The sequence below is a fragment of the Alligator mississippiensis genome, chromosome 11 (genome assembly GCF_030867095.1).
Source record: "Alligator mississippiensis isolate rAllMis1 chromosome 11, rAllMis1, whole genome shotgun sequence".
Taxonomy (NCBI): Eukaryota; Metazoa; Chordata; order Crocodylia; family Alligatoridae; genus Alligator; species Alligator mississippiensis.
Window position 1 is genome coordinate 10,493,255 of NC_081834.1, and position 12,235 is coordinate 10,505,489.

At 41.0% G+C, this 12,235-nt stretch overlaps 1 long non-coding RNA gene across 4 annotated transcripts in view; it reads left to right on the top strand.

Annotated features, from left to right (window-relative positions):
- The window catches only part of LOC109280705 (uncharacterized), a 58,011-nt gene that overhangs the window by 12,383 nt on the left and 33,393 nt on the right, over positions 1-12,235 (top strand). Inside the window, exon 1 of one of the 4 annotated variants that reach the window (XR_009455550.1) lies at positions 7,773-9,497. The exons of the other annotated variants lie outside the window; for them this stretch is intronic. This is a non-coding gene — a long non-coding RNA (uncharacterized LOC109280705). Of the gene's footprint in view, positions 1-7,772; positions 9,498-12,235 lie in introns of those variants that run through there. 4 annotated transcript variants of the gene reach the window in all.

Here is a 12,235-nt window from a genome sequence, read left to right on the forward strand (position 1 = left end):
ATATGGCAGATACCCAAGTGGACTTGATTTCTGAATATAAAAATGCAAGCTTTATGGCAAGCTATAACCACCAAGACATTAGAACTAAGTAATATAGCTACCAAGTTAAAATAGAAGTAATCGAAAGAGTGGAAAACTGAAAGACCAAAGAGTACATAGCTGTTCCCAGACTCTCAGATACAGTTTTCAAACTCCAAGGACATCATTTCCAGTGGACAAATCCTAAGAGTCTTTCTCCGTTCTCATGCTAGAACAGAGCTCCTCGTTTTTAGCCCAGTTTTGTCTGTTCTGGAGATGCTAGGTAGAGAAATAAAAGTGGTCTTCCCTCAAGCATTGAAACACTGAATAATTGCATTAGGGTAGCACAGTATTGAGAAATGATCTCCCAATATTTATATACGTCTTTAAAGGATTTGTTTTGGCTGCGTTTGCTCCTCTTTTTTGTGTTTAGTTTTCATGCACATTTTGAGGGGAAAATAGCATGGACTTGGTAAACAGGCAAGGTTCTTTGGGTAGATGTGATATCTTTTGTTAAACCAACTGAGTACCTGGAAAAAAGTTTATTGCAAGTTTTGGGTGCAATCTCTTATTTTCAGGCATAGGAAATCTCTGCTGTTCTAAGACTCCAAAGAAGGGTGATTGCACCCAAAAGCTTGCAAAGGACTTTTTTCCAACTACTCAGTTGGTTTAATAAAAGATATCGCCTCTACTCAAAGAACCTTGCCTGCCTATGTCCTCAGACCAACATGGCTACAACCAAAAACCCAGCAACATGTATTTGGAAGGATGTTTTAAGTGACCAGCTTCCCCGGAGTGCCTGTAGAGAGCCAAAACTTATATTACAAGTCTGCTTTTTAAGTCGTCACCATTCATCCATACCACATGAACCATCAGGTCACTTGTATAAGTGATACTGGATACTGAGTACCCATCCCCACATTGGGAAACTGCTTTTGCAAACCCAGCTATTTGTTCTCAACAGATAAGGTAAGGAAATCAGAGGTCAGCTTGAGAGTGTGCAGTCAGAAGCTTGACTCTTAGCATCCGAGAATGGCCAACTCTGAACAGACTGACTTTTGGTTTAGTCTCAACTTCTTGAGTATTTCAAGCAAAGCAGTCTTTGATTGTACAGGCCCTTGCCCTGGATATGCATGTGTTTGTATGCCTGTGTCCAACTGGGGTGTTCTGAGTGTGATTCTGTACTGATTTTTAAAAACAGGAAATAACTGTTTGGGCTCACCTACATGGAAATTTAGGGAGGGAAATAATCTAGAACTGCATTTCCTAAATTAGTTTAATCCATTTTGCTAAATGCAAAAAAACCCCATTCACCTAGGAACTTATAAGAAAATATTCTGGGGAAAATCATCTTAGGATAGCATTTTAGTGAGTTTTTAACAGACTGGGCTTGATGACCTACTGAGGTCCCTTCTGACCCTAACACCCATGAATCTTTGAATCTTTCAGAAAGATACATTTCAAGGGGTGGGTCTCTGACAGCATTGTTGTTGCTTTGCTCTTACTTTGCATATCTTTCTCTTCGCTATAGCTGGAGAAATGATAGGTAACAAATACCTCCTTCAGCAGAATTGTTTCAGAGTGATTTTTTTTTTCTCAAGTTCATTTGCTTTCCAGTTTGATTCACCCAATTAGTACTTCTATAGTTTATTCACTTGTTCATGCATCCTGTCGGAAGTCCTCACTATCCAAAAGTGATGTTTTTATTGGATAGGCAGATCATGTGGTGGGTTTCTAACCTTGGACTGGAAAGGCACGTTGGAATCAGACTTTCAGGACAAATACACCTGCCAACAAGAAGGGTAAAATGGAAGGAAAATTCTTGCCAGCCATCGTCTTTTGCTAGCACAGACCAGAAAGCAAACACAAAAAGGCCTTAAACCCAGTTGGAGCAAAATACATTCACAAATTGAAAAAAAGATATTGATAGAAAATTGTTTTCAGTATTCACTCAGCACTTCTCGTCACTCCAAGCCCACAGCTTTGGAATAGACCCAAGTGAGGCCAGCCTCTTCTGCACATTTCTGACAGATGGGGCATGTTGCTCACCTTTCCTGCCATCTAGTTTGTGTTTTGACAATCCTGCATGGAAACTCTAGCAAATGTATGCATAGCGCAAAGATCCCCGGCTCCCGTTCTCCTCCTCCTGAGGAAGCTAGCCAGACATTGCAGAAATGTGATGCGTGAATAACACAGAGTCTAAGCAGAAAATGAGTACGTTTTAAACAAGTCCACTGGAAAAGAATTAGCAGTGAAACTGAAAAGAGCCATATGCCAATAAGGGGGAAAGTGACTCAAAGTGACACGCTGTAATAATATAATTGAGTTAGGATTAAATTGCACAAGGATAAAAGCAAGGACAGAGCTAAAAAGGTAGAGACTGAGACATGTGCTGCCTTGTTAAGTGGGAGATGGTCAACAGGAGGGGATTCTCTTGCCGTTTTCCTTTCATTTATAATTAGGCAGTGAAAGTACCAGGGGCATGTCAAGCCATTTGAGAGTTTAAATAAAACAGCACTTTCCTGAACCACCATGGCTCAGTTTCAACATCTCCCCATCCCCCACCATTCCTTGCAAGCAGTAGGAGTCTCCAGCTGTCTTCTCCTGTGGGAAACCCTCCCTTTCAAACAGCATCCGGACCTTCTGCGTCTCCCACCCTCAATCTTTATTGTTAAGAATAGGGAAGGGAGGAGAGGAGGCTGTGGGGCACCCTGAAGAAATCCCCTGTTTATTTAAGAGTTTTTGCAGGCAGGGGTGTAAGGGAGATTTCTTCCCCTCTCCTCTGAATTCTCCTCTATTAATATATTCCATTTAAATTGCTCACAGCACCATGTACTAATTAGGACTAGAATGACAGTTTGAGGAGAACAACTGAACCCACTTGAACTCCTGGAGTTCAGAGTTCATGCACATATGGGAAAAACATCTTCCCATTTATTTCTGCAAATATGCCGCACATATCATGGAAAATATAGGTGATGTGGTCAGAGCGGATCCCAGCGACTTTACAAGAGAAGCAATAAGAATGCAACTGCATGGATTTAAAACTGCTGTTTTATTTTTTTTTTTTAAGTGTGAATTTAACTGCTTTACTTTTGGGCTACACACCATTTAAATGAAGGTGAGATTTAAATTGATTTAGAAAAACCAGAACAAATGAGGATGGGATACTCTTAGTTGGGTTCAAATCAGATTTGTATTAGTTCAGCATAAACCTAGTTTTAAGTGAGTCACTAGCACAGTGTGAAAGGTGTCCATCTATAACTCTGCACTAATTTAACTAAAGCAGAGTGATTCGTGTGTGTGCAGACCAGGCCTCAGTGTTTCATAAGTTAAATGAGATTCAGTCCATCAGCACATATATGTAGCAAAAGGCAATTCTTTTCATAACAGATACCTTAATAGTAATATTAGAATATTCCACTATCAACCTCAAAGCAAATTTTCATTGGTGGGTAACTTGCATAAGCCCATGACTTTTCTGCCCATAAATTAATAGTGATTTTAATTTCCTAAAAAAAAAATGTACTTAGGTTGGTCAAAATATGTGTATAAACCCTCTTATTTTGCATAGAAATTGACTTAGCTAAGTGTTACACTTAGTTTTTTCAGTTTCTTTTGTTCCCGAATAAGCGGTGTCCAAATACAGGTTGGTACCAACATACTGAAATTGGCTTGAATTCAAACCTTTTGAGTGTTGGTATGCAGAACAGTCCCCTCCAACCGGCACGGAAAAGCTCAGTGACTTAACCATCATGGCATAGCAAGCCAGTGCGAGAGCGGACTCCCGCTCCTCAGCCAATGAAACGTAATGCTCCATAGAAACTAACGAGGGGAGTTTTACTCCGTGCAGCGAAAGCGACGAAGAGCCGCTTCCATTCCCCACATTATTTTTGTACAGTGATCTCCGAGATAAAGAATGTAATAAGAATGAGCTGACTAACGCTGCTTTCTTCTCTCCTGTAGCACCCAAATCACCATAATCTCAGCAGCACCGCAGTAAACAACATAGCTGACATCTGTCATGTAAGGTTCATTTGCTTTTTCCCATCTCTCTCTCTTTCTCCATCCAGGGAAGGTAGGAGAGATGCTGATAGGCTGCTGGAAACAACCGGTGGGTTTTAGACGTGTACAATTCAGAGTTGACGTTGGCTAATCAACTGGTCTATAAATCCCCCTAAAGCTCAGGTCCTGGTAATCAGGCTTTCCCCCCCATGCGTTGAAGCAACTGATAAGAGCATCTGAAACACTTCGGCTTTCTGTACCTGGGTTTGTAAATCTAAGGAATACAAGCAAGTTATTTGCCATTCTCCGTGTTTGTCTTTGTGGTATGGTGAACAATGCACATCTTATAGATGCTTTTCCATTGAATTTTGTGTGCGTTTGTTTTCTCTGTTTGAGTTTCAGCGGCGCACATAAAAGGGGCCTTTACTCATATGTTCCAGGTACCTTCAGATTACTTACAGTCTAACACCACAGAGCAATAACATAACTGGAGTACTAGGGATCATTTCAGGCTGGGGTCTCAAAAGTGGTCAGTCAGCAACTCCCAAATCTGGCCTCTAATTTCCAGCTGTACACTGCAGTTGCAATTTAGTGCAACTCATATGAGGGTACAAAATTATGCTAAGGCCTCTGCAAAATTTGGCCCCATGAGGGTTTCAATATTGGAAGCCACTGGAGTTTTTTCCTGACTATAGAATTATTAAAATGTGAGTAAGGACCTTGGGATTTGAGAGTATATGCATGATAATTGTAGTTCAAAATATAGAGACATAAAGCAACGGAAATTAGAGCTGGCAGAGTTCTGCACATCTCTATCGCACATTTTAAGCCTGGACATTTTTCTTTTTTAGTGTTTGTGTTTTAAAACAAACCGGATTGGGGCCACCATTGCCTGTGGATTATGGCCCTTGAAGTGATAAACATGCTGTTCTGTTGCTATTTGCCCCATGAGATAAACATTTCTGATGGATTTTTCTGACAAAGCTGAGAAACCTAATAATCGCAACATCAGAAAAAAGTGAAAACTGATTCAGTTTGATCCTCACAGGACAGAGGGGAAGCAAGCAAAAAGGAGATACAGTTTTGTGAGCCCTGAACTTATCAAAGCTCTTTTTTGAATGCTTTGAATAAGCACATCCGTTTGGTATTATAAATAAAGGCATCAGACAGTAATTTGCATGGATTAGGATTGTTAACATTTATCAATTGCTGAGTTTTAAAGAACTCCCAAATTCTTGATAGTAGTATCTCTTTGTAGTGAAGGATTGATGGTGGGAGTGAAAGAATCTGATGAATTTAAAGCTACAGATGAGAGAAAGCAAAGCTATCCAGATCTAAACTGAGATACCATTAGTGGTTCCCATAAATCAAATCATGTTTATAGTGAGGATACAGTTGAATTACCATCTGGACTTTTTAACCTCGACATTTATTTCCGAATCCTCCTCCAATATTGAAAGTAAACTTAACCCTTCCTTTCATCTCCAGGACTTTGACTCGATGCCAATTCTTATTCTGAAGGCATGGTCTGATTTTTCTGAGGGACAGACAGTCATATGTGGCATGAGGTTGGAAGGACTCAGGAATTTCTTGTGCAAGACAAAGTCATAAAAGAAATAAAATACACTCAGTGTTAAACGTAATCAGCTGAATAGATGGTGAGTGGGAATGAAGTCAGTGGGAGGATGAAAGAGGAGGGTTTCATTTTTAATTCAGGTAGAGGACACAGGCAGGGTCCAAGGACAATGTAACAAAATTTTTAATACCATTGATAGGCAAATATAATCTGTCAAATTCTGGGGGTTTGTCAATAGGGGAGCGCGGGTGAGAGAGCTTGACTCGGCTCTCCATGAAGTCAACAACAACACATCAACTAAAAGGTAGAATAATATAGGAGCTACAGTGAACCATTTATCAATAACTCAAGCCCCATTCAAGCCATTTTAAAGTGTGAAAATGTTGAGAAGATATGGCTACTAGCCATATCTATGTTTATATATCTATATATAGTCACATATTGTCTGCCTCTGCACTCCTTAATTAAGTTAGGACACTTAAAGGAACTGCAAAGTACCTGGAAAAAGGATATTGTGGTATTTGCAGCCTAAAGTGAAAAAAGGCAAAACAGAAATCACAGGATTGTGTCTCAAAAGCAACATTCTGCCTATGAGGGCTGAGCAGTTTGGAGAAGCTAGGCAGATTTGCAAGTGTTCGTCCAAATTGAACTTGCGGCTCTTTATGAGGTGTGACCTGTCTGACACGGGTGTTGGTGGTTCATGCACCTACACACTATGGCTTAGGATCAGCATACTAGCTTAGTATTTGGAGGATCTGGTTTTCAGTTCCCAGTCTCCTGTACAGACATTGTGGGTGATGTGGGCAAGCCATTCAGTCACTATTTATCTGGACTACCCATCTGTAAAGTGAGGACAGGAGCCTTTCCCCACATCACAAAGGAGAAAAAAAATGCATTTATAGTTGTGCGGTACTCAGATTTTCAGATTATATTGACCATGTGCATACTTTCTCTAGACAGATGAGCACTGGGTCTAGGGACAGAAATTCAACATAAACTGGTATCATGATCAGAAACCAGTTCAAATTTAACACAACAGAAGTTCGGTGCACATAAACTGCTTTCAAAATAGCCAAAACTGGTTTAAGGCAAACCTGGATGGATGTAGTACTAGACTCAGCTGATTTAAGTTAAAACGGTTTATTTGAATTTTGTCCTGGATCCCCTCTAGGTTCAAGTTAACTCTCAGTTCCCCGGCATCCCAGGATGCTTTGCACCTCCACCGCAAACTCCTCCTTGCAGGGTGGGCAGGCTAGACTTGACACAAGCTGTCTGCTCCAGCTAAACAGGGAGGTGTGCTGTAGCACTCTCCAGCTTCCAGCCTAAGCCACTGCAGGCATGTGGCTGCATTTCTGGAATCAAAAGTGAATGTCTGTTCACTTGCTTATCGGTTCAATCTATGCAGGTTAGACTTACCTGCAAATATTGAATCAACTCAGTCTTGGGCTTTTTGAGTGTCTGTACTTAACCTCAGTGTTAAAATAATGGACATAACCATAGCTGTTCACATGATTTTTGTGCTACATCGCTAAAGGACTAGGTGGCTGAACTCAGCACTGATGAATGTAGCTGAAACCTGCTTGTCTCTAAGAAGAATGCTTTCCTAACTACTTTCCAAAGTTGCCTTGATAACTGTCTATGTGTCATATCTTTCAGTGTGAGTTGAAGGTTTTCACCAAGCCCTTATTAGAAATGACCTAACATTTCACACCCAGGCTGGTGCCAGAATCTCCTTAGTCAATTGGCGACATGACTGCTGCTTCCTATCTCTCTTTTTCCTGAATTCACCTAACCCAGAGCTCCGGCCTTTTGTTGAGATGATTTTCTGCCTTCCGTCCCTGCGTGCCGTATGTCAGATTATGTGCAAAAGGTCGCAACCCGCTTCCTCTGACTTTAGACACAGGATGAGGAAATGAAGAGGAGTGAAGTTACTGATTTGATTTTGGAGGTCAGGGTGGGTCTTTTCAGGGTAAGAGTGGAGTTTTTAAGAGCAAGTGCAACCATTTGTTATTTTTTTAAGCAAACAAAAACCTGACAATTCCTCATGCCGTTGAATCGGAAACTGCTTTTCAAAACAGCTGAAAACATTAATAGGAGGACAATAGGCTGACAGTGAGGGCATTTAAATATACATGCACATATGTCAACTATATAAATAAATAACCAATACTGTTAGAAGCAAAACAAAATTGTTGGGAAGAGTCACGGGTTCATCTCTGAGCCACCTAAAGTGCAGTGAGGCAGCCTTGTTTAAGTAGTTCTCTTGTAGCTTTGCACGGCCTAATAGTGTCCTAACCCACATATGCAAAACCTCCAATGTCGAAAGGGTAAGCATCTGACATGGTGCCAAGTGAATGTTTTCCAGCACGAGGGAATCCCAAACTTTGTCCAGTTCAGGGTTGCACTGGCACTAGGCCAGTCGACCAAGGCCACACTAAAAGTGTAGGCAAAAAAATAAAAAAATAAAAAATATTTAAACTGCCCCCATCTTTATACCAAAGAAGTAGTCTGCAGAAAAAATAGAGTGTAGCATGCAATGTTTTTTGTCATGACCTGAGTGGCCGTTGCACGGGTAGAGCTAGAACACTTCAGTTTGCTTCCTTTTAATCGGCGAGGGGTGCATTTCTATAGTACAAGGTGGGGCCAAAGGCCAGAAATTCAATGAGAGAACGGGTGTCTAATTCCCTTAGGTTCCTTTGTAAATGCCAACCTATGCTTCTGATCATTTTAGCGGACGCAAGCAGCTATTCTCGGAGAATGGGTGGGTCTTGGATCTGCGGGTGGAGTGCAGACAAAGTACTTCCTCTTCCTTCACTTCCCATCAGAAGCCTAAATAGAGGAGTTTTATGCTGACATATATCCCTTTAACAAAAGTCAGGTAATGGCTCCAAAGTGCACATTATACCCTGCATGCTCTAAATCTGCATATTCCTTCCAGAACCTGTTGAACTAATGCTGAACTGATAGAGGAAGAAAAATCCCTTTTCTCTGCAGGTTGTTCTGTATACCTAGTGCTCCGACTCTGGTTTATGTATGCATTCAGAGTAAGTTCTCTGAGGAGTATCCTGCAGTCATTTCTCAGCTAGTGTGAACAAACTCATTAACAGCTCCTTTACTGGAATGATAAGTTGTTTCTTAATGAAGGGAAAAATAAATACCCTCGCTAATCCAGGCTCCATCACTAGAAGTCACACATCATTCTTAAAGACTCCTTATTTTCCACCAGAGACATTTGTGTACAGCCCTTAAACAAAATGAAAGAGCTGATTTTTCAGCCCTCTTGTACACTCCTACACAAGCTCCAATTATATAGGATTTTTTTAGATGTGCTTAGTAGTGCAGGCTGCATACCATCAGTTTAAGTAAAATAATAGTAATAGTAAAAATGACCTGACTCTTCACCCTTTGAAAAGGATGGAGGTTTATACTATTTCAAGCCAAGGCCTGGGACTAAGGAGATCTGGGTTCTATTCCTCATTCTGCCACAGACCTGCTGTGTAGTGTTACTTTAGGGAAGTCACTTAAATTCCCTCTGCTTTAGTCCTCCCATTTGTAAAATGGAGACAATAATACCCTGCACACAAGGGGGCTGTAAAGGTTAATTAAATAGTGTTCTAAGGTGTTTTACTTCCTCGGGTGGAAAGTTGGATAAAAGTACAAAGTACTGTTTATCAACAGAGTTGGTTGGAAATTTTGAATTCTGAAAATTGTCAGGGGGAAAAAACGGTTCTTCGTGTGACTTTTTTGGTGTGAAGATTTCTTCCTTTTTCTTAGCAGCTGCTGCTGTTGTGGTGGTTGTTTTTCAAGGCCAACTGATTTCTTTTGGACTTCCGAAATTTTGGGGCATGTTGAGTTTCCTGTGAAATGAGGCAGTAGGAAGTTTTGAGTAAAGCGCTTGGTGAGTATGAAGTTTTGGGGCATATGACCAGAGCATGTAGAGTTGTCATGGCAGTATGAAGTTTTGAAGTATCCACTAAATAAAAAAGGAAGGTTTATTAAACATGCTTCAGGGCATAAAACACCTTTTAAATATTGGAGGCTGGAGAGAAACAATCCCTGGCACCAGGTAATCTCCTCAATGCCTACCAAAGGGATTCTTCTTTTGACACTAGTATCTGGCAGTGGACATGGTCAGATAGGATACTGAACTACATAAACCGCTGCTCTAATCTAGTCTGGCAAATCCTCAGTTTGCAATTCCTGGTCCCTCCCCAAAATAGTAATGAAGAATTGCCTAGGGGAAAAGCTATGCTTGCTGCAACTCTTACTTTGCCAGTACTTCCAGGTTCTAGCTATCTGTGTGCTTTTCACATCTTGAATTTAATCTCTGCTAGATCCTTCCAAGTGTTTAGTCAGACACCAAGCATGTTCCCTTTTCTCGCGCAAGTAGTCTTACTTGTTCATATGGGAAAGGTGAATGGGGATTGATTTTTATCAGTTTATAGGGCCAGCCTAGGAAAGACAGCATACAAAATAAAGGGAAAGAAGTTGCTATATCATCTGTGAATGTCACCTGTGTATGAGTTTGATTGTGGATTCAAAGTTCGAATGAGCTATTACTATATCTGAACCAAGTGTTCCAGCCCATAAGCATGGTGATTCAATGTGCTAGGTCATCTCCACTTCCCTCGAGGTACTACAATATCTGAACCAAGTCTTCCAGTCCATAAGCATGGTGATTCAATGTGCTAGGTCATCTCCACTTATCTCGAGGTACTACTATATCTGAACCAAGTCTTCCAGTCCATAGGCATGGTGATTCAATGCGCTAGGTCGTCTCCACTTCCCTCGAGGTACTACTATATCTGAACCAAGTGTTCTAGCCCATAAGCATGGTGATTCAATGTGCTACATCATCTCCACTTATCTTGAGGGAATGCAAAACTAAAAAGAAGGCATGGACTCACTTAGTGGAGTTAGTCCACAGCCCATGGTAGAGGCGGCATACCAATACACATACTTTTGGTGTTTATACTTAAAGGTCTCAAGTTCCCCTGCCCGAGGCTGCTCCTCCCTCCCTTACAGCTGATGTGAAAGGAACCTTGGAACTTATAAAAGTCTACACTTAAACTGGTTGACAAAAGAGAAATTGAATCAATCCCTGAAAACAATAGATTTAACCCTGGGAACCTCTAACATGCTTGATCGGTTGCTAGTGCTTCTTATGCTGTGTATGCCTCCAAGGGATTCCCCTAGGATGTTGCTTTTAAGAAAAACATATATAAAAACTACCCACTGTGTAAATCTAACATCAGTTAGTGGTTTCCCAAGTACAACTTGTGGGACTGCTGTATACGCCTCAGACAAGAAAACGGTTACTGCAGTGTAGAGAGCTCTGCAAATAGAAAAGAGAACCTGGGAAGACAAAGAAAAATGAGTCTTTTTAGCAGTAACAAGGGAAATAACTTCTTGATTTTCCATCTGTGTAAAGGTCCCCTTTTCTCCTCTCTCCCCTGCTCTTACCCAATATGAGGCCATAACGGTGGAACTGTTTCTCCTAGTATTTATTATTTACTTATAGATCAAGATTTGTTCTAACAGCATAAAAAAAAATAATAATCTAACACAAGCTCCAGGTGCTTGGATAAACTTAAACTGGCAGCTTGTACCCAAATAGACTTTCTCAGTTACCCACTGATGGCAATGGGAATAGAACAAAAAATGTAACGCATCCCACCAAAAAAACCCACTACCAAAATCCTTTGCTGCAGGCATCTTCCATTTTTTGGGAAGCCTTGGAGGAAAGATGGGCCCTGTAGAAGGGTCAATCAGCTACAGACCAGTGTAACAAGTGACTTCCAAAGGCATAGGCCCCTCAAGGAGCACAATGTGATGCAACCCCTTCTCTTTAGTATCAGTAGAAGTGTTGTTCAAGTGAATCTTGTGACAACTATGGCAGTATCTCAATAGAGGTGGTAGAATTGGTGATAGGCAGATGCAGGCTACCCAAGCTGCCTTGAAGTCAAGTGCATTAAGATTACTTCTGTATGTCTGCAGACATGGTCTCTACTTGTTAAGAGTTGGGACCATCACAGAGGGCTGTTGCCAAAGGTAATTTTTGAATCTGGGGCAAAACTGTATGAATCTTTTAAACCGAAGGCCTCACTCTAAATACTTCCCTCTGTTTATTTCCAAAAAATGCCTGCATTACGTCTTCTCTCTAATGTTTTGACAGAGCTAGTGGGCAACTCTTGTTTTTCTGTGCCAAAGCTGGCCATTATTTTTTGGCACAAGCCTGTGCATAGTTCCACTCAGAATACGATTGTTGTTTGATGTGTGCACGCACAATATTTCTTCTCTACACAGGACACTCAAAAGTAATAGATGGTATTCAGGACCCACTGAAGTCAACGGAAGTCTTGATATCAGTCTGAATTGAATTTAGATTTCCCCCATTATTCCTCAGCTTTAAATAGCATCATCGTCACAGTATTGAATATACCAGAACAGGTTACCCCTAGAGGTGGTGGAATCTCCATCCTCGGAGGTTTTTAAGACCAGGCTAGACAAAAGCCTCAGATGGGATGATCCAGTTGAGGATGGTCTTGCTTTGAACAGCGGGGTGGATTAAATGGGTCTCTTCCAACCCTAATTTTCTATGATTCTAGTTGACAATTGCTTACTTTTACCTACTGC